A 24,158-nucleotide genomic window follows, 5' to 3' on the forward strand; every position below is an offset into this window, starting at 1 on the left:
ACATATCTTACTTTTATCTTTCTATCTCTTTCATTGTCTACTCAAAAGCACACATTTCTTTACTGAAGCAACTTAAGAATTGTTGCCAGTAGTCAAAATAATTACCCAAGGGACACAGTCTTTCTCTTTTTATAGCTAACATCCAGCAAAACCAGTAACATCTAGTAAGTCACAGTGACTTGTACACTCAATGATCTCCAATGAAAATCTTATTTTCTCAAAACTTTACATGTGCCTACTTTAAACAACACTTAAAATTTTACAAATTTTTGTTTAATGTTTTCTCTACAAGGTTGTGGAAGGCTTTAGATTTAGAACACATAAACTCTAATTACCTGAGGACTATCTACAACTATACCGTTGTAGAGAGGCCATCTTCACGGCCATGAAGGAATGTGCAGACAGTACAGATAAGTGGATGGAACTGGAAAAAATTAAGCAAAAGGAAAACGAAACACCCTCCAGATTTATGGACAGAATTATCGAGTTTGGGGACAGATACTTAGATTGGGACTTAACTAAAGAGAATAGTTGAAGACAAGTTAGAAGAATATTTGTAAACAATTCTTGCAAAGTAATTAAAAATTATTTTAAAACACAATGCCCAAAATGGTCAGATATGGACCTTGAAGAATTGCGAAAAACAGCTATATATGTTTTAAAGGGAAACGAAGAAAAGGAGAAAGAAAATAATGATGACATGGAGGAAATGAAGAAAAAAATAAGATATTTAATAGATAGGATAACTAAATTAGAAAGTGGGCATGATAATGAACCAACGACAATTGCACCTCTCCAGAAATCCAATTATCAATCCATTACTTGCCACTTCTGTGAGAAGAAGGGCCACAAAATGATGGAATGTAGAACCTTTCTTAAGATGTTTGGAAGGAATACACAGTTTAATAATAGTTTTAGAAATAATAACTATAGAAATTATGATAATGGTTATAGAAACCAGAATTCTAGAAATTATAATAATGACTATGGAAATAACTATAATGAATATAGAAATAAGAACTTTAGAAACCAGAATTATAGAAATAGGAATTGGGAAATTAATGACAATGCTCAAATTGAAGAATATTTTAATGATAATACTCAACAATATATGAGAAATGGCGCTCGTCCAAAAATTACTCAAGGTACTAATGACCCTCAGAGAGGTGCCCTTCAGGGGGGTGCCCAAGGAATATCCCAAACACAATGATGGTGCCCGGGGGGGGCTGGGACACAGGAATCAGAGGATACAACCTTTGATTTCCTAGACCCTGATGTCCTACTACCCGTTGTCCCTATCCACTGCCCTCCCCATACTAATGAACCCCATGTTACCTTAAAGGTGGGTAACACCTATTATGATTGTCTATTAGACACCGGAGCTTCCTGGTCTGTATTAAAGAGAACACCTGATTTACAATGTTATTCTATTGGCTCAGAGAATGTAATGGGAGTATCAGGAATAACCCAAAGAGTTAAAAGACTTCCTCCTAGAATGGTGTCTATAGGACCCCTAGAGGTACAACACTCTTTCCTTTTGATGCCTGACTCCCCTTTAAATTTGTTGGGGAGGGACCTTCTATGCAAACTCAGAGCCACAATAACCTGCTCCCCAGATGGCTCATTATCATTAGAAGTACCAGAGGAATCTTTAAATTTACTCCCTGTACTTCTCTCGGAAAACCAGGAGGCAAAAGAACCTTCCATTTTTGAAATACCTAAAGATATACCGGAGTCTCTTTGGGCCACATCTTCTTCTGATGTAGGCTTACTTAAATCCGCTGTTCCTGTGCAGATAAAAACTAAATCTAGCCCACCTCCTTCTATCCCTCAGTATCCCCTCTCAAAGGAGGCAATTGAGGGTATTACACCAGTTATTATCTCATTAATAGAACAGGGAATAATAATCCCTTGCAAATCTGAATACAACACGCCCATCCTGCCAATTAAAAAACCAAAAAAAGGGCCCGATGGCAAGCACATCTATAGATTCGTACAGGATCTAAGGGCAGTGAATAATCACGTTATAAAGAGACATTCCATAGTTTCTAACATACATACTATTATTTCATCTATCCCTAGCACAGCTACATACTTTACAGTAGTAGACTTGTGTTCAGCTTTCTTTTCCATACCAATACATGAAAACTCCAGGCATATTTTTGCTTTCACCTGGAAGGGCTCACAATATACCTGGTGTCGGCTGCCACAGGGTTATGTCGAAAGTCCAAGCTTATTTGAGCAAATTTTGAGCCAAGACACAGACAATATAACATTTAAAAATAGCAAATTAATCAAATATGTAGATGATCTACTCTTGGCTTCAACAGATGCAAAAACATGTCAAGAAGATAGCAAACAGCTTCTTTTGGAATTACACAAAAGAGGACATAAAATCTCTAAGGATAAAGTTCAATGGTGTCTCCAAAAAGTAGAATATTTGGGATTCATCTTGACTGCTGGTGCTCGTTATATTTCTCCAAAACGAATTGAGAACATTCAGAAATTGAGTCCTCCTACCACTAAGAAACAGCTGAGAGCAATTTTAGGAGCAACAGGGTTTTGTAGACAATGGATTCCTTGCTATGGGGAAATCACTAAACCCCTTATAGCATTAACAAAGGATTCAGTTCCTGAACCCCTCAAATTAGAGCCTGAACACTTGTCAGCTCTATCAGATCTGAAAAAGGCTATCATGTCTGCCCCTGCTCTAGGCATCCCAGATTACAACAAGCCATTTACTTTATATGTGCATGAGAGAAGAGGAGTAGCCTCTGGTGTGTTAACTCAGACTTTGGGACCTTCTCAGCGCCCAATTGCTTATTATTCTGCCCAACTAGACCCAGTAGCAGCAGGAGCACCACCATGCCTTAGAGGAGTAGCTGCTACAGCCTTACTAGTAACAAAAACCGTTGATTTAGTATTGGGATGTCCATTAACAATAATGTGCCCACATGAGATTGAAGCATTATTGGTAAAACATAGAACACAGGCATTCTCAGATCAGAGAATTACAAGGTATGAAATAACCTTATTAAATAGGGAAAATATTACCTTGAAACGCTGTTCAACTCTTAACCCTGCCACCTTGCTTCCAGATTTACCCACTTCAGGAGAACCACTACATAACTGTGAAACATTAGTGTCCATGGCAGAAAAGCCTCGAGATAATCTCTTGGACACTCCCTTAGACAATGCAGATCTGATTTTATTTACCGATGGTTCCTCTTTTATGAGGGATGGCATACGTTACACTGGAGCTGCCGTAGTCTCAGAATTTGCCACTGAATGGTCAGCTTCACTACCTTCTAACATTAGCGCTCAAGGAGCAGAACTCATAGCTCTAAAACAAGCTTGTATAATTGCCAAGGATAAAAAGGCAACAATTTATACGGATTCTAGATATGCTTTCGGCATTTGTCACTCAGTCGGGATGCTATGGCTCCAAAGAGGATTTTTAACCTCAGCTGGAAAATCCATAGCTAATGCAGAAATTATTAATGAAGTTCTTTCTGCTCTCAAACTGCCTAAAGCCCTAGCTGTAGTTCATTGCTCTGCCCATACAGGTGGCTCTGACCCTGTCTCTAGAGGAAATGACCGAGCAGATGCCGCTGCAAAACTAGCAGCCATAGAAGGACCTGGATTAATTTTAACATTAACAACCACTGATAATTTAAATTTATCACTCTCCTATAATGAAAAGGAAGTGGAAAAATGGAAACAAAAATTTAAAGCAAAACAAGTTAATGGAGTATGGGTGTCATCTGAAGGAAAACCCCTGCTCCCTAGAAGTTTCTATAACCAAATTTGCCAATCTATTCATAAAAATGGTCATTTTGGCACCCAGGGCATCGTGGACTCTGTCAAGAGAGTATGGATAGCCCCTGGTATAACTACTGCAGCCTCTAAAGTATGTTCAGCCTGTCCTATTTGCCAGGCATATAACCAACATGCATATCGTGGAAAAGCCTTTGGGGGACGTCCTCTGGCTTACACACCTTTTGAACATCTACAGATAGATTTCATAACAATGCCAAAGGCTGGACGTTATAAATTTTGTCTAGTAATTGTAGATCAACTAACCAGATGGCCGGAAGCATTTCCTACAACCCGAGCCACAGCAGATTTTGTTGCAAAGATACTTTTAAAAGAAATTATTCCTCGTTTTGGCCTACCAGCACGTATTGACTCAGATAGAGGGAGTCATTTTACCGATTCTGTCTTAAATCAAATATATTCTTGCCTGGGGATAACTCCAAAATTCCATGTTCCATATCACCCCCAGAGCTCAGGCCAAGTGGAGAGGATGAATAAAGAACTTAAGACTATGATTGGCAAATTATGCACTGAGACCCATTTAAAATGGCCTGAAATCCTCCCTCTGGCCCTATTTTATCTTAGAAGCAGGCCTAGAGGAGACTTACATATTTCACCATTTGAGATGCTTTTTGGACATCCGCCTATACAGGCTAAGCCTTTCTCCCTGGCTTATACATCGCTATTAGGGGGAGATATTACTATTGCTTCCTATATACAGGAGTTACAGCACAAACTACGTGAACTTCATGAATCCGGAGCTGCAGTACAAGCTGGACCATTAGAGTTTTCTCTGCATGACCTGAACCCAGGAGATAAAGTTTATATCAAGAATTTCAAGCGAACTGGAGCAACTCAACCTTAATGGGAAGGACCATTCCAAATATTATTAACTACTCCAACATCTATAAAGATTGGAGAAAGAGACTCTTGGATTCACTGCTCACATGTGAAGAAAGCATCTTCTGCTGAGACTGATTGACTCTATCCTATCATATGAATTGTGACTCTATCTTATCATATGAATTGGAGATAATAATCCATAGACAAATGGATGCTTTTTTTTTCTCAAGAATATATTGAATTACTGATTTTTTTCTTATTTTTTCTTATTTCTTTTCTTTTATTTTTTATCAGAATATTTGATTTTTTTTCTCATTTTTTGTACTGAAGGTACACATAATTAATATTAATATTTTTCCCTGCAGTAATACAAGTTAATATATATACTCTTGCTATAATATCAATATATGCCTAAAAGCTTTAAACTATGGGAACCTGCCATTTATTGATAAAATATTATAGGACTGTGATTAATGTTTGTGTCTGATTCCAGGAAAAGGGATAAAAACAAGGAGCATAGACTAAACCTGAATAGTGCCAATAGAGCACACAAGAAATATTAAAGTGAGACTCGAGGTTGCGACGCTTAACTTATGTTTAAGTCGTAGGACTTCCTTGTATCTACACTCTTTTCGAAGTACTCAAACAAGTACAAAGCTTGACTATCATGCTGGCTCCCTATATCTCTGAAGGGAAAAAAATCAGACAAGGGAATGACATTTCCCCATCAAAATAGAATTCTAATTCTTTTCTTCTTATATTATGGCAACTTCCTGTAGTCTTGGCTACAAATGGCTAAGTGAAATATTACTGCATTCTGTCCTACATACTTGTGGGATAGAAATTACTTTAAACTGGACCTATACAAGGTCTATTTTGAATTTTTCTTATGTTTTTGATTATTTTTCTATTCTTTTGATAATTGACACATACACCCCCATAACTGAACATTGCATTCTGAGCTAAACTTGATATATTTTTTTTAATACTTACTTCAGGGGGGATTGTATTTTAATTAAAAATCTAAGAATTTTTGAATTATTTTTTGTTTGAGATTGTATTTTTATAAAAATCCAAGACTTTTGTTTAAGATTTTACTGTTATAAAAAAATTCAAAGATTTTGATTTTGTTCGAGAAAAGATCTTCAAGAAAGAAGCTTGAAACTTTTATATCCAGAGAATGAACTGTTGCAGAAAGATGCCAAAAACCTACACTTCATCAAGAAGATAAAGAATGAACTTTGGATGTGATTGATTGGACTGAACTTTTGATTGAACATTTATTGTAACATTTATGCCAAAAGGGACTGCCCCTAATTTGGCTTTCTGTCAATGCGCCTAGCAAACATTGGTTTTGCTTTCTTTTCTTTTCTATTTCCTCTCTCACTATTCTAATTTCTCCTAGAAAATTGAATATTGTGTATATCTTTAGTTAGAAGTGAATTTAGAACTACAAAATGATTATGTTAAATGATCAATGGGGAGACTAGTCTCCCAATGATCATCAGGGGGGATTGTAAACCTCAAATTTCCTTAGACTTATAATTGTTGGAAATTTCACCATTGGGATATTTCATACTTGGAAAATTTCTTACTGATAGTCTATTGGAATGGGAACCCCATTGGCATGGGAGGTTCCTTCTCTCCCCTTCTTAAGATTACTTTAGGACAGAAACCCTTTGCTGAACAATGGAAAGGACTTTGACCTATGCTTAAGCATAGAACAGGAATTTCTTTGAGTCTTGATTGATTTTAGAATTGATACAATGGAGATACTTGGAATAAATCTCCACCCTATTCAGTCCTAATAGGATTGAGTAAGGGCTGCAGCCTAGATCAAAATTTAATTATTCCAATCTCAACCATACTCAAGTTAACAGGATTTAGAAAGGGCTGTAGCAAAGGAATAAAGATTTAATCATTTGAAAATATAACCTTCAACAGACATGTGCAAAAGCCAGAAACCTCTGGATGGTCCTGGGTTAAGCTAGAGCCTCCATTGGCACAGGGAAATTGATGAAGAGTGATTGGTAGATGGGAGAACTGAGGGGAGGAACTTGGATGGTTTCCTTAAAGATAGGGGGTCTGGAGACTCCAAGGGAGGTTGAGGAGTTTTGGTCGGTGTGGTTGCTGGGCTCTGAGAAGGCTTGCTCTGAAGGAAGCTGAAGGTGGGGGCCTCTGAGACTGTTTCTCCATTTTGGACACGTGAGTAATAGGGACTGATCTCTTTTCTTTGCCCCAGCTATCTAAGGGCTTTGGCCTTTTGGCCCAGCCTAAACAGAAGGGGTATTTAAGCCCTATTCCCTTCTCTCCCTTTCTCTCTCTCTCTATCTCTAATTCCTTTCTTACTCCTATTGTAATTAAACTCCAAAAAAGGCTGACGGCTGACTTGAGTTTTTCATTTAGGAATTACATAGCTGATTCCTTGGCGACCTTAAATTAATATATATCAGTCTTTTAAAGTGATTCCCTTGTTACAACCTCCACTAGTGAAAGTACATAATCTTTGTGATATTTCTGTGATCTCTAATCTTCTTACTAGAATTTCATTTAATTTTTTTGTATGAACATGTATTGAGAAAAATCAATTTCTTGTTTTATTTTTCTCTTTTTATTTTTCCTGCTTTCGTTGTCAAAACTACATTTTTGTCATATAAAGAATTAGGTAAAATTATTTTATCATTTTTAATATCATTTTACACTTTTTGTTTGTTGTTCACATTAAAGTTTTCATGAACTTCCCTCTATCCTCTCCCCTCCTTCATTTAGAGTCTACATCCCCAGCCATATCCCCTTGACCTATGTATTCAAGCAGTTGTTTTTCTTCTGTGTTTCTGCTCCCACAGTTTTTCCTCTGAATGTGAATACTGTTTTTACTCATAGATTCCCTCCAAGTTGTTCAGGATCACTGCATTGCCACTAATGGAGAAGTCCATTACATTTGATTATACCACAGTCTTGGTCTCTGTGTACAATGTTTTCTTGGTTCTGCTCCTTTCACTCTGCATCAGTTTCTGGAGGTCATTCCAGTTTCCTTGGAATTCCTCTATTTTATTATTCCTTTGAGCACAAAAGTATTGCATCACCAAAATATATCACAATTTTTTCAGCCATTCCCCAATTGGAGGGCATCCCCTCATTTTCCAGTTTTTTGCCATCATAAAGAGGTAGGGTTTGGGATTCTAATCCACTCTGCTATTCACTTGCATTTTATGGGTGAGTTCATTCCATTCACATTCAGAGTTATGGTTACCAGTTGTGTATTTCCCAGCATTTTGATTTCTACTCTTAGTTCTGCCTTTTATTCTTTCACTATTTCCTTCTACCCCAATGTTTTGTTTTTAATCAGTCCCCCTAATTCTCACCCTTATTTTACTTCTCTTTCTACCCCCCACCTTTTATTCCCCCCATACTTTCTTTACAATCTGTTTAAACTATCCCCCAATCTCTCCCTCCCTTGTACTGATTCCCTCCCCACCAGTCTGTTTGTTACAATTCTACATTCCTATAGGGAGCAAATAATTTCTCTGTCCCAATGGATTGGATTGTTCTTCCCTCTTTGAGTCAATTTCAATGCATGTAAGAGTTGAGTATTTCCTATCTTCAACTCCTTTACTCTTCCAGTGCATTGATGTTCTCCCCCCCACCATGAACTTCATTGTGACATAAATTTGCTCCCTTTTGTTTCTTTTCCATTTCTTTTAGTATTAAACTCTTTTTTTAGCTCTAGTTTATATATATATATATATATATATGTATTTTTGCATGCATATATCTATATACATATTTATGTCATGGCATTTCATCCTATACAGTTTGTCACTTTTCCCTCTAAGTGTAATTCTTCTAGCCCCCCAGGAGATAATAACAATTTTTAATAGTTACCAATGACTTCTTTTCTTATAGGGATACATATCACTTTAACTTATTGGGTCTTCTTAAAAAAGTTATTTTTTGTTTTGTTTTGTTTCCTCCCCCCCCCCTTTTTAATTAAATTTTGATGATTCTCTTGAGTTCTGTTCTTGGGCATCAAATTTTCTGTTCAGGTCCGGTCTTTTCTTTACAAATGCTTGGAATTCTTCTATTTTGTTAAATGACCATACTTTCCCCTGTAAGAATATAGTCAGTATTTCTGAGTAGTTGATAATTGGTTATAGACCTAGTTCCCTTGCTTTCCAGAATATCATATTCCATGCCTTTTAGTTCTTCAGTGTAGATGCATCCATATCCTATGTTATCATCACTGTGGTTCCATGGTATCTGAATGACTTTTTCTTAGCAGCTTCTAATATTTTTTTTCTTGGTCTGGTAGTTCTTGAATTTGGCTATAACTTTCCTGGGTGTTGCCAATTGGGGATTGAGTACAGGAGGTGATATGTGGATTCTTTTAATCTCCACTCTTCTCTCTTGTTCTAGAATATCAGGGCAGTTATCTTGGATAATTTCCTGTAGTATGATGTCCAGGCTTTTTCTTTTGTCATGGTCTTATGGTAGACCAATGATTCTTAAGTTGTCTCTCCTAAAACAATTTTCTAAATTTTCTGTTTTTTGAATGAGATGCTTCATATTTTCCTCAATTTTTCATTCCTTTGGTTTTGTTTTATAGTGTCCTGGTGCCTGGTGAAGTCACTTGTTTCTAGTTGTTGTAGTCTGGTTCTTAAAGATTGGATTTCATCCAAGGCTTTTTGGTCATCCTCATTCTGGTCTGATTTTTCTATGGAGGTCATCTTTCATCTCCTTTGCCTCATCTTTCATATTCTTTGCCTCATCTTTCATCTCCTTTGCCTCATTTTCAAACTGGCTGATTTTGGCTTTCAAGACACTGTTTTCTTGTTTTTGTACAAGAGCCTCTGTTTCCAGATGACTTATCTTAGTTTTTAAGTTCTTTTCCCAGTTGTCTTCAGACTCTCTTTATTGAGTTTTGAATTGTATTTTGAGTTCTTCCAGAGCCTGGATCCAATTTGGTGGGGTTTCTGTTTTTTTGGCTTGGTGTTCCCTCATCCTTCTCTGTTCCATTTGCTCTTTGTTCATTGCTGATATAGAAACTGACAATTGTAATTTCTTTTTTTCTTTTTCTGTTGTTTCTCATATTTACCCCTTCTTTACTCCCTGCAGTTGCCTGAGCTCTTGCTCCACTTATTTTTGTTTATTTTTGTTTTGAGCTTTTCTTTCCACCTCCACCCTTGGATTTTTGTCAGTAAATCTCTCAGTGCAGTCTGTGGGGGAGGGGTGTTGGAGCTTGAGCTTCCCTGCCCTCTGGAGGCTTTTATGGTATTAAGTCCAGAAGTCTGTGGGAGAGGGGTTTTGGAGCTTAAGGTTTCCTTCCTTCTGAATGCTTTGATGGGATTAAGTCCAGTAGGATTTTTCATATTTACCTCAATTTTTCATTCTTTTGATTTTGTTTTATAGTTTCCTGCTGCCTTGTGAAGCCATTTGCTTCTAGTTGTTGTATTCTAGTGTTTAAAGACTGGATTTCATCTCTTGGCTTTTTAGTCATTCTTCTCCTTTTGATCTTAAATCTCCTTTACCTCATTTTCAAGATGATCAATTCTAACTTTCAAGATCCTATTTTCTGTTTCCAGATGATTTATTTTGCTTTTTAAGTTCTTTTCCCAGTTGTCTTCAGCCTCTCTTAATTGTTTTTTGAATTGTATTTTGAGTTCTTCCAAAGCCTACATCCAATTTGCTGGAATTTCTGTGTTTTGCTTGGTATTTTTTGATTCTCTTCTGTTTCATTTGCTCTTTGTTCATTGCCTAGATAGAAGCTGTCAATTGTAATTTCTTTTTTTCTTTTTCTGTTGTTTACTCATATTTTCCCCTTATTTCCCCCCTGTAGTTACCTGTATTTTTGTTCCTCTCATTTTGTGCTGGATCTCTGAGTTTGGGCTGTTCTGTCCTGAAGGGGCTTCTTCTCTGTTCTGCTATTTGATCAGGTTAGTCTGATCTTCCCTGGCTGACAGCAGGAACTGAAAAGGACCTGGGTTTCCTGCTCTGTGGTCAGGATTGTTGCCTATAGTTTGTTTTTGCCTTTGCCTTTAGAGCTCAGTCAGCAAGACTCTCAGTTCAGTCTGTTGGGGAGGGAGGTTGGATCTTGAGCTTCCCTGTCCTCTGAAGACTTCTTATCTGCCCTATTGATGAGACTGAGGCAGGATCACTTTGATCTGCAAAGTTGGCTGTTCCCTGAGGTCAAAACCTCCAGAAAAGTGTGTCTGTGGGGGGTAAAGATGGAGCATGTTGACTGCAAATGAGCTGCATTTTCTGTGCTTCTCCTCCAGCTGCCTCTCCACCACCTGTGTTCTAAGCCATCATCCTGGTACAGCTTTGCTGACAAGGTTCTCTCTTCAGACTAGTGCCCTTGCTGGCCTAGAGATTCCAGCCACTGTTGGAGGCTCAGTGCTGTAGTTGGGGGAGGGGTACTGGGACATTCCTTCTTCCTTCCCCTTAAACCTGTGTGATCTACAGTTTAGGTTTGGGGGGATGGGGTTGAACCTTTTAAGTTGGTTCCAGGAGAAGGGTTCCTTAGCTCTGTCCTCTAGATTTGGTTTTCAGTCCCCTTGAAGCATTGTGTTTTTGATCTGTGAGGAAGGATTTGTAGAGGTCTGAACTTCGGTTGCTTCTAAGCTGCCGTCTTGACTCTGCCTCTCATGAGTTTGCATCTTAATCTTTCCTGTCATCATGTATTTGTGATATGGTTGCTAACAGACAACATTGCATAGTTGATAGGCAACTAGCTTCAGAGGAAGGAAGATGAGTTCAAATCCTGTCTATGACATATAATGGCTATGTGGTCCTGCAAATCTCTTAGCCTCTAAATGATCAGGACAATTCATTAAGATTACAGTCCCCAAGAGGTGCCTATTTACATTGACATAGAGTTTCCTTCACAGTGGTTTCCTTATTTATATTGTTTTTGATAATGTTTTGAGGATTTATTACCCAAACTAGAATTATTCAGATATAATTTAAGGATTTGAGGATTTTTATAACATATTGTGTATTCCCAGATTCTTCTTCAGAAAGAATTTTTTAAATTACATTTTCATAAAATATGCATGCATACTAATAGATTTATAAAGTTACATATCATGATATCTTTTTGTTTTGCATTATATTCATTTCTGAATAGACCTCTCAAACTTTTTCCTAAAGAGAGAACCTTTCTTTGAATGAAAGTTTGCACATAGGTGTTTATGTACATATATATGTATATACATATATATATATACATGTATATTGCTTATATATACATAATTTATAAAAACCAACTGAAATTAAAATATTCTGATAGGATATGCTTTATAGCATATAGCTAATTCTATACCTCTTAAATAAAATGAGAGGAGCATATTCTAATTTATTTTCCATAGCCAAAATTGATAATTTATCTTTATTTTGTTTTTGAATTTTATTATTACTGTCATTGTTCACATTGTCATCCTAGTTTTACTTACTTTACTAAATAAATATTTATGATTTGTCCTATTTTTGTTTTTCCTCCTTTTGGAACTTTATGTTAAAGTTGAGCTATATTTCAGTTGTGTGAGGAGAGAAGAACTTTCTTAAAATTCAGGGTTTTTCTTACTGTTATCAGGGCTAATCCTGGGGACATGGAAGTTTTCAAGTTTTTCTGGCAAGGGGAATATGATCTGGAGAGTTGAGTGGTCACTGATCTCCAAGTCTATACTCTGGTCCTTTCCCAGAAAGATCTGATCTTGGAGTAACTTCCATGCTTTCATGTCACCTAAAGTGATACTGCCCCTTGAGACTTATGCTCCTTCTTGATTATAAGTATTCCTTTTTTTACTTGAACTATGAATGAGAAGTGGCAAAAAGTGTTGCCAAATAACATCCAATCCTGCATCCATTGTTTACAAAGGGCCTCCTATAATCTTTCTGAACAAATTCCAGGTTTTTTTTTTAAATTATGATCTCTGACTTCTGAGCTCCTGTAACTACTGCTTCTGTTACTACTGCTTAGTTGTACCATTATTATTTCATCCATATAGACTTTGGACCAATATTTACTTCTATGTTACTGATCTCTCTTTCTGACCTTCTAAATTGTCTTGGACAATAAAAATGTCTCACTCTGACCTTTTATTAACTGCTACTCCAGAATTTGATTTTAGGTATTATTTTGAAGTTGTTTATAAGGGAATGTTGGAGAGACCATTTGAATACTTTCTCTACCCTGCTGTGTTGAAAACTAATTTAAAAACAATCCTCATAGCCACCACTGTATTTGGTTGGCATTCATTACAAACTTCAGAATCACATGTTTTGTATCACTATAGGTAAATTTTATTGACCTTCATTTTATAGAAAAGGAAGTTAAGGCCCAAAGGTGTTAGATAATTTGCCAACCTTATCACAGTTGGATGATTTCAAATCTAGGACTTTGCGTGTCAACAGATAAGGAACTTGAAAGAAGTAGAAAAATATATTGCCTTCTTTGTAGATACTATATTTAGTAAGTTAAGTTGACAATTACATTATTGGTTTGGTAAAGCCTTAATTGTCCCCCCAAAACTAGACAAGGTCATCTATTTTTACCTTAGACTCTGATAACTTGATTATTGCTTTAAATTTTTTGAAATATTTTAGGAAGGTCAAAACAGAAATTAAATTTACAGCGTCAGTCTGGGCATTGTCTGAATGGAGACTGTAATGTTGAAGGCAGCAAGCTTGCTGATTTAGCATTCTCAGCTTTTATCTTTCTGTAACTAGCATGCTGGTATCCATTGAAATTTGGGATTAGATAATGGTGGACATTCAGCCCATCAGACAAGACCCCAATTGTGTTCCAAAAGTCTCAGTTTTTCACAAAAGTATTAATGATAGCACTAGTGTTTTAGCCATACTCCAAGTCTATAAATCTATTCTGTATTCCCTAGAGTCTTTAAGTGAATCTAGTAATAATCAGTTTCTCCCCTGTATATCTGTGTCTTCTGTGTATCAATTTTTTTCCTATCCAATGTTGATGTATCTTTTCCAAAGCAAAATATTCTTATACTCTAAGAGGCAGATTTCATAAGATATAGAGAATAGATCTTAGAATCAGGAAACCCTGAATTCAAGCGCTGCTTCTGATATATAATGACTCTGTGATCCTGGACAAGTCCCTTCATTCCATAATGTTCCAAGTAATTATGATAATAAATTGAAAAGTGTCATTCTATATCAGTAAAGGAAATTTCCTCATCAAAATTTCCTTTACATGGAGACAATTGGATGATACAGATTTTAGAGGTCTAGGAATTCATGAAGACAGGAAGAGCTGAGTTCCAATCTAGCATTAGATACTAGTTGTGTGATCCTGGGAAAATCACTTAACCTCCATTTTTTGCTTCTTTTTTTCCCAACTGTAAAATATTATTAATGGTATAACCTAATCTCCCAGGTTGTTAGGATATGGTAAAATATTTAAAAGCAACAAAAATGTAGTGACTTAATAAATGCTTGTATCATTTCTTTCCTCCTTATAGGGACTAAATCAGAGAACTTTTTTTCAAAATTTATTACAATTGATTTAAAACAATACTTGAGTGTATGCCAAATAAAATGTTGACAGAAAATTCTAGGTCTACTTAAAGTGATTAAAGAGATGGGGAACTCTGGTAGCACTTCAGCTCCAGAAACATTTCGTATGTTATTTGTACTTTTTTTGATAATTCTCTCCACCATTAGTATGATGATCTCATCACTCCTCTATGTCTTCTTCACCAATTCAAATTAATACCAAAACTACAATTAAGAAAAATAAATGCAGGTAACCTTTTTTTGTAAGAAATTAATCAAGTCTGTCTTCTTTCTTGCCCTATAGCTTAAAATAGTGAGGTCTATAGGCAAGGACCAAAGGAAATCTTTTGCTTTCTGCTTCTGAAAGGTAAATCTAATTCTTTCTCCTCTTTCTTTTCTCCTTTCTCTTCCCCTATTAGGCTCATGTAAACTGCTTGGTACCTATTAATCTATAGCAGAATCAGGCTATGTGTTAAGAGAGATTTTGTGTTTCAGTCACTTCTGTTTGTCTCATTGGCAAGATCCATAAATATATCAAAAGTTCCAATGAAGTCTTGGATTATCAATTAACATATGTACAATGCTTAATCTAGCAGCTCATGAAGAATAGGTGTTCAGGAATTTTTTAATGATTAAAAAAAAAAAACCTTTATTTAAGCCATAATGTAAAAGAAGATTTAATTCATGAACTTTAAAAATGCTTCAGTTGTCACCTTAATTTGCATAGGGCTTACCAGGAAGAGGGGAAATGAAGACAGAGGAACAGAAAACAAAAGCATCAGGAATACTTGTTCTTGCTATTAAAATTGCATTTTCTAGTTGAAAAAAACATATGTTTTGGCAAATTACAGACTGGAATAGGAGCATGATAGGAGTAGAGATTGGGATGGAGGCAGTTTAATACAATCTCTGTAGACACTTGACCTCTCAATACTTTAATTCTTCATCTTCAAAAAGGAGACAATAACATCAGCTAGTTCTCTTTTTCAGGGGGAATATTGTGCTCAAGATTTGTGATGTTTATTTTGACTGAACATGAAAATAGTGAGGAGTGTGTATATGGGCTTGCTCTTGTGCCGAAGTGCATTCAAAGTTTAATTATTTAATTTGAAAAATAACATCACAAGACACTTAGATTTCCTCAGTGATAAGCCCCTTAAGCATCAAAAACTATGATTTGTAATGTGACATGAATTGGAATTTAGTTTATTTCAGCCTTCATAAGAATTTACCTTTTTAAAGCATTTTTCTAGAAATGAATGTCTCATTATTGCCAACATTTTTTCCAACTCTGGCACTTTTCCACCTTATTGTTGATTATATGTTAACTTCACCAAGCCCTTTGGGTCTTGGGTCTTGGAGAAGTAACTAACCCAAAAGAGATACTTAATGAAGAACAAGGAATAATAATGATGATGATGATTACAACAAAAGTAGCAGTGCTATCTAATCTTTCTAATACCATGTAAATTGAATTTCTTAAATGATCTCGCTCTAAGATCTTGTTCTCTGAGCTACCTTTAACAGAACAATCATGAAAAAAGCTAAAATTAGGTGATAGATAACCATTGATCTCTACCTTTTAGTCCTTTATTTTTGTTTTATGATAAATTTCCAAAAAGTTTAATAATTGTCAACTTGAACCTAGAATGAGATTGTCCAGATGTCAAATCGGTCTGTGGTGCCATGAAAGGTGAGGGATCAAATCACAAAGCAGAAAGTTCCTGTGGATTGCTTAAGAGAACTATGGTGCTTTTCAAGCCTTTAACAAAACACATAAAAAGTTTAAAAATCATCACCTTTGACAGGTAAATGTACTGTTTTGCTTGAGGCAACGTAGTCAGGATATACTGCATACATTCTTTTTTAAGAAACCAAGTTTAAGTAAAGAAAAAGTAAACACAATTGATGGTAAAAATGTGATTTTCACAATAACAACATTCACTTGAATATTTGAAGTAAATAATTCACATATAGGGGAAAATATTCTAAAACTTCATAGAAAAGGAAGACTTTCTTTTTTAAATTCAAATAAATTTTCTCTATGCCTTGTATGAGTTATTCTAATTTTTCTACTACAGCTATATGTATAGTATAGAGTGATAAAACAAATAAGGCATATCATTTGGGGTATATTCAGGTCATTATCTTTGCTTTACAAAAGGATCAAAAATAGTTTTGTTTTAGAATATGATAGTTTTCTTAGTCTCACTAATTAGGAATGTATATTATAATATTAACTTGCTATTTTACTTTTTAAAACCCTTTCTGTCCTAGTGGCAACTCTAGAGCAGAAGGGCAAGGGCTAGACAAATGAAGCTAAATGACTTACTCAGAGACACACAGCTAGGAAATATCTGAGGTCAGATTTGAATCTGGGGCCTCCTGATTCCAAGTCTAATAGTTTATCAACTAAACCATCTATCTGCCCCTACTTAGCATTTTCTAACCAAAATTTTCATTTTTGAAAAGGCATACTATAAGCAAAGTCCTCAAAAGTCATTAAGTCCATCCTTCTGCCTCTTGCCATGACTGCATATAGAAAAAAAGTATTGGTTCTTATTATTAAATGATTTCCAGAAAAGTAATCAAAGAACCCTTTGTTAATGTGTAGTGTAGCTCTTCCAAACAATTCTTTATTCCTAATCTAAATTTCTTTTGTTGCCTCATCTTCTTACTCTCTATTAGAGAACAGCTGATCCCTGACCAATATGTGAGAATATCTCATGGTTTTTTGAAAGTTGTTGTCATGACTAATTTTCTTTCTCAATTTCAACATTTCTGTCAGTGGTAAATACTGTTGTTCCATTGTTCAAACTTGAAACTTCAGTCATCTTTCACTAAGAATCATAGAATCTCAAAATTGGAAAGGGCCACAGATGTCATCTAGTTCTACCTTTAAATAGGATTCTTCTACAGCAGCCCAACTTTGGTAAACTAGAGAGTATCCAGAGTAGGGAAACAAGGAGAGTGAGGTTTATGCATAAAAGGATCATTTGAAAGAATCAATGATATTTAATTTAGGGAACATTATAGACACTTTCAAATATTTGATGAGTTATTACTTATTTCTTTTCTTTGGTTGCAGTAGGCAAAACTTCAAACAATGAGTCAAAAAGAAAAAATAAAACAAAAAGCAGACTTTAGGACTTTTATAGGGAAAGGTCCCCTTACTATTGCCTCTATTCAAGATCAGAATTTTATCCCTTATTGCCTAGAAGAAAGGGAATATGCATTTATTAAGCACCTATTATGTGCCAGACATTTAATAAATATTATCTAATTTAATTCTCTCAATACCCTAAGAGATAAGTATTATGATTATAATCATTCCCATATTAGAATTGAGTATACTGGATGGGGATGGTTAGGTGACTTACCTATGGTCTTACAGCTGGTAATTGTCTGGGGCTAGATTTGAACTCGGGTCTTCATGGTTCTGAGCCCAGTGCTTTATCCACTATGATACCAGCTACCTTTAGCTATCTAGTCTATTAAAAATACTCCATATATTTTTCCTCTCTCCAATGGTTACCTCCTTCTGTTTAGTGTCATTGGGAAACAATACTCAGGACAAAGATATTGTAAGACATGTTGATTAATAATGTTAAATAGTACAGGGCCACATAGAGTTCTGAATCACTAAACTAGAAGCTTCTATCCTTAGTTGACAATAGCTAATTGCTCCTCATGAAATGAGACAACTTTTAATTCTCCCTCAGTCTATTCTGCTCTAGAACACATAAACCCATTTTGTCAGTAATAAGAAGGGATGGTATATTGGGGACGGTATAAAATGCTTTGACAAAATAAATATATGAACACAAATACACACACAAATTTATATATATATATATATATAATATATATATATAAAATGGCTGCAATAGTTCCTGATCTACCAGTTAAGTAATCTCTTTAGTTATAACAGAAATTCACATCTCTAGAAATCTTTGCTCTTATATATTTATTGTTATGTTCTGTGCTGGCTCCTACTTTGGAAGGGAGACTCATCAGTACATGTACTGCCTGAAGTCCCTTAATAAGGATCTCATCAAGGTGTATTTGTTAGGCTATATTTAGGAAAAGGTCTCAAGATCTGAACATAGCTAATATTATGTAGTCTGTGTTAAATGTAGGTATAGTTGGTCCCAGAAAAATATACATGTGTGTATGTGTATGTGTGCATGCATATGTGTGTGTATGTGTAATTTCTGCTGGGGCCAAATATACAAATATATACATAGGACTTTCTCTTAATACCACCATTCTTAGATAGATGCCAGTGGGGGAAGGAGACTGGTATATAGTCCCTTTCAATGCTTTGTCTTCATAAATCTAATCACTGTGTTTATTGCTCATAAAATTTTTGTTTTGTTTCATCTGTATATGAAAAAGACTTGGTATAACATGTGGCCTCCATAGGGATACTGTAGTTTGATGAAAAGAACTTGCAGTCAGGAAGGTCAGAGTTAATTTCACTTTTAACATGAACTAGCTGAGTGATTTTAGAAAATTGTTTAATAATTATTTGTCTTACATAACTCAAAGGATCAAAGGGACCTTGGAGGCCATTTAATACAATCTCCCCATTTTGTACATAAATAAACTGAGTTTGAGATTAGCACAAGACTGGGTAGGTTGCAAAGTAAAGATCAAAGATTTGCATCCAGAGTCTCTGAATCGAAGTTTAGCACTCTTTCTTTTTCCCTAGGTGTTTTCTACTAACACTATTGTACTTGGGGACTCAAATCTTGGTAAAAAGAACTACAGCTATAGTTTCAGGGAATCTCAGTTCAAATCTCACTTCTAATACTTGCTAACTATGTGATCTTGGTCAAATTAGTTAATCTTCCTTGCTTTCAAGTTCTTTATCTTCCAAATTATGCAGTTGGAATAGAAGACATTGGAAGTTCTTCCTCCTCTTCTTATAATTTTATGACTGACAGAAATCTATGATCTCTTTCTGGCTTAGGATCAACTAACTTTTAATTCTATGGTTATAATCTGCCTCAGTGGATTTGGAATAAGTTTAATTTGGAACAAGTATTTTAAAGTGCTTCCTATGTAACAGGCACTGTGCTGATTGCTTTACAAATATTATCTAATTAGGTTTTCACAACTACCCTGGGAGGTAGGCATTATTATAATTCACATTTTACAGTTTAGGGAACCAGACAAAACTACTTGCCCCAGGTCACATAGCTGAGAATTTCCTGAGGCTGTATTTGAAATCAGTTCTTCTTGATTCCATTCCTAGCATTCTATCTACTGTATAACGTATTAGAAGAAGGCAGGGTGTTCCCATAAAGGGTGTCACTCACAATGAAGAAATCATAGATATTTTACATTTTTATATGTATTCATGGAGATAAACTTTACTAAAACCAGTAGTAAAAATGGCAATATGACTGATTTGATTTGAGACAACAACAATATGGAATGTATTTATAAATGATTGCTGCAAAATTACAAGAATGCTTGATTTCATTCATATGACTCCTCTCTCCACCAACCCAGTCTGAAACCTCTCTATAATTTAGAGTATGGTCTTCAAGATCACCTATGGCTTAAATAAATCCTTTAATCTGTGGCCAGCCCGGGGATAAGTCTTTCCAATTTTAACTAAGGCAATCCTAGAATGATAGCCATTCAGAGCTTGCTTTATGACCTGGTCCACACTTTTCAAATTTGTCAGACCCTTCCAAGATTTGTGCTTTACTGGTCTAGTCTTTTAAAGCCCAGAAGTGGAGAAAATAAACATGTAAACAATAAAACACATGTATGCCAGTAATCAAGGTTGAAAAGGAGAGGGGAACATGGGGTTCTTGCATGACAAATTCTAGGGGTGACTCATGAGTGGTCATAGTGCTTGATTTGTACCCTCATGAAGTCATGATGTCAGAACAAAATGAGGAAGGTAATTATCATTTTGGGCAGATTCCTTCTGGTGAATTGTCAGGAAGATTTAGATAAGAGTTTCACAGGATAAAGAATATACAGATGGGTCTCAACTTGATGAGATTACAGATAATGTAAATATGTAAACATATCTTTAACATAATCCCTATAAGAGTGCAGATTGGACAACTGTTAGAAATAGTTCCTATTCAAATTAAATAAGATTATTATATCATTTTATGTCATTATATTTAGGTCCTTTCATATATATCACATCATAGTATATTATTCCATTTCATCTATCGTGTCATAATATGCTATGCCATACCATGTATCATATAAAACACATGTGCCATTTAATGTGAATTATTATTATGAATGTGGCTGTGTCCTAGAGTCCTAGAGAGTCATGTCTTTAAAGCATTCTCTTTCCTACTGAAGGAATCATGAAACGATAAAAATCAAAAGAAAAGTGGTTGACCCCTAGGTTTGATAGGCAATGCTTTTTCCCTTTTAAACTTGTTTGTGTGTGTAACAAACTCACTTTATGTGCCAATATTTTAGGTCTACAAATACCCAACTCTATCAATTGCCTAGTATCAGTTTTGCTTGGTAATCAATAAAAAATATGCTGAATTGATGAATGATTGAAGCTTCTGATAGTGTGCTAGAACTTCCTGATTCACTTTGAGCAAAGTCATGAATGTGAAATGTGTGTGTTCTGCAGTCAAAAGTTAATGGGGCAGAGGGAACAGCAAGTATCGTATTTCTGAAAAATTGTATAAAGTCAGGGCTCAATGCAATCTAGTGAAATTGGTATTTGTAATTAATTTTCAGAGCCACCCTCTTGGCACAGGCAAGAGTTATGTTTGTCCCAAATTTAAAATTCAATGTTAAAGAATTATTGATTTTGAGCAGGTAAAATCATTAAAAAAAAAAAAAAAACTGGGACTCGTCCTTTCAGTTGGGAGATTCCTCCCTTGGGAAATAAATACTAAATGACTCACTTGGTCTATAGTATTGAAGTATTAACTTCTAAAAGCAACTTGTGTAGCTTACTTTGCTAAAGGATTCACATTGCTACACTGGCATTGGCTTCAAAGGGAACTGACTCCTGTGATTCTCTGGCAAGAACATGGGTGTAGTCTTAGTGCTGTAAAAAAAAAGCAGAAACAGTGACAGGGATTAGTGAGAAAAGGTAAGGGTAGCCAGAATAGAGACATAAACTGAGGAGATTTTATCTCCATATGGAGGATGGCCAGAATCCACATTATTGTGAAATAGAAGAAAGAAAGAATCAAAGAAAAGAAGGAAGGAAGGGATGGAAGATGGAAGATAGAAGGGACCAGGGGAAAAAGAAAGAATGGAAATAGGAAGGAAAAGAGGTATGAAGGGAAGAAAGAAAGGAAAGGATAGAAGGGCTACAGACAGAGAGGCAGTGAAGGGAGAGAGGAAAGAAAAAAGAAAGGGAAGACAAGGGGAATGAAGGGAAGAATGAAGAAAGGAAGAGAGAAAGGGAAAAAAATGGTAAATTTTTTTTAGATATTCTGCAAACTTAGAATGAGAACTAGCCAACATTTTTGCCTATGACAACCTCTGAAAGAAAAAGTGACTCCCTTTTAAGTTTTTGAAACTGCGGGGTGATGACAGCCTCCTGTAGATCTGCATTTAACTGATCATATTTCAATGATTCATTCAACTATGGGGCTAGTTAGCTTCACTGCCTGTGTAATACTGGAGGGGTTGACCTAGGTAAGGGATCAGATGACAAACTAAACTTTACAAAAGGGCTCTCCCCACCCACCTTTGCCTCCCTCCACCCTCAGCAAGACTCCCCCACTCGCCTCTGCTGGCTTCTTATGATCAGCAGTGACAAAATGGGTTGAATTCTATGTTTATTATGTCTCTCGAACTCATACTTATTAATGTTATTGAATTCGCTCTTGAATTTTTGTAGTATAAGATTTTAAAGAGAAATCTAGAATCTTTGAACAGCAGAATAGAGAAAATTTACAACATAGAGACATTACTATCTCCAGAATTTACTTTTTAAAAAACTGGATTTTGACCTGGATCAAATTTTATAGACTAAACATCCTATTCTAGCAGTTTATCATTGCATCATATGATCACAAATTTAGAACTACACCAAATCCTTCACTTTACAGATGATGAAACTGAGTACAAGGTGTAATAACTTGCTAAAGGACAAATGGTAAATATTAGAAACTCAATTTGAAGTAGAGTCCTTTAACTCTGAATCTAGGGCTCTATCCACTGAACCATATTTCTTATATTGAAATAATTTGATAAAGCACAAACTGCATCAGATGTTAGGCTTTTGAAAAGATTTAATATGCCAGCTAAGGGATCAGATCTCTTTCTGTTTTCCCCAAATCAGCCTGTCAAAATCCAGACAATCATTAACAGGCTTTATCCACCAAGTAGTAACGTAGAAAGTACCACAAATTCATTTATCTTTTTAAAAAACCTTTTCCTCCCAACAGACTAAATATTGTATATTGGTTCCAAGGCAAAAGAGTGGTAAGGGGTAGACAGTAGAGGTTAAGTGACTTTCTGAGGCCAGATTTTAACCAAAGTAAGTCCTCCTGACTCCAGATTCTGATTCTTTGTACAATGAGCCACCAAGCTGCCACTTATGGAGCTTCAAAAAGCTGAAATACTAAAAGTATCCTCCATGGAATTAAGAAAAAAAAATGACTCCCTTCCTGTGATGTAATGAGAGAGAGAGAGTGAGAGAGATGCAGAGGGGAATCATCTTTTGAACCAAAAAAAATGTGTTGTGGAAATGTCTTTGTATTATATTTCTCAACTTACAAACAGACCAAAAGGGATTTCAGAAACTATTTCGGGATAATATATTTGGATCCTTATATGTTCCTTCTATCATGGGGAAAAGGATGATGGTAAGTGATAGGAAGAATAAAAAAATATATTTAGAATGGATGCAATGTAGTGTTCAAAACTTTGAATGATATTTTCCTGACTCAAAAGTTATCCATGATCACCATCAGGAGTCAAGATAAAAATGCATAGCATATACTAAGTACCTGCAGAGACCACCAAGATCTTTGGGGCCAGAGACTGAAACAGTAGCAATTGTTCAAAACTAAGCCTGGAGCCTGCATTGGAACACAGCAAATCCTCAGAGATATTCAGTCTCTCCTATTGAAACTTCATCTTTTGCTCTTGTGGTTGGGTCATTTCCAAACAGCAGGGCTCCAGACATGTTCTACCTTATGGGAAGCCATACCTAAGCAAGAAAGGATGGAGTTTCACTATTGACTCAAAGCCTTTTACCTTTGAGAATTTACAGTATGTCAAGACCTTTGCTGTAATTCAATCCTTTGTTGTTTTAGAATATAAATTGCTCTACTGAGTTATCTAGTTATTTGAAGAAAAAATATTCAAAAATCACATCAATGCATTAATATTCTTATTAATCTTTCCTATGCTTTAAAAAAAAACAGTAATATAGCTTTGATAACCATTCTCCTACAAGTTTAACTTTTTCAATAGTTGGGGACCAATCAAATGAAGAAATGACATTTTCTAAATTTATGCTAATCCTGCTTTCAACTGAGTCTCCCCCCAACCCCCTCTCTCTTTCTCTCTCCTCTCTCTCCCCACCTCTCCCATTCTCCTACCCCCATCCTGTCTTTGTCACTTACTTTTCATTTGACTCAAATCTGCCATCCCTGCCTCCTGCCAGTACTGATCAACAGTAGTTGTGTCAGCTTTTAACTACACCTTGGGGTTGATGAGGATTGACATAGAGAACAAAATAATAACGTAAGCATGTCATGATGAAAAGAGAAAAAAGTAGGATAGTTGTCCTTGTGTTGATTTTACCTACTGCTTTTCACTGCCCTTTCTTCTGGGTTGGATGTACCCTAATAAAAAGGTAGTAATAATATAATTTCTGGTACTTTGAAGTGAATATGGATTTTCTTTATTTCTAGACCTATTGGAACTAGCTTGCTTCATTTCTGCTAGAGCAAATAGGAAAAGAACTAGAGGTTGGTTTTTGTTGTTGCTTTCACTAATCAAAGAAGGGA

This window comes from Monodelphis domestica, chromosome 5 (assembly GCF_027887165.1).
Source record: "Monodelphis domestica isolate mMonDom1 chromosome 5, mMonDom1.pri, whole genome shotgun sequence".
Classification (NCBI taxonomy): Eukaryota; Metazoa; Chordata; class Mammalia; order Didelphimorphia; family Didelphidae; genus Monodelphis; species Monodelphis domestica.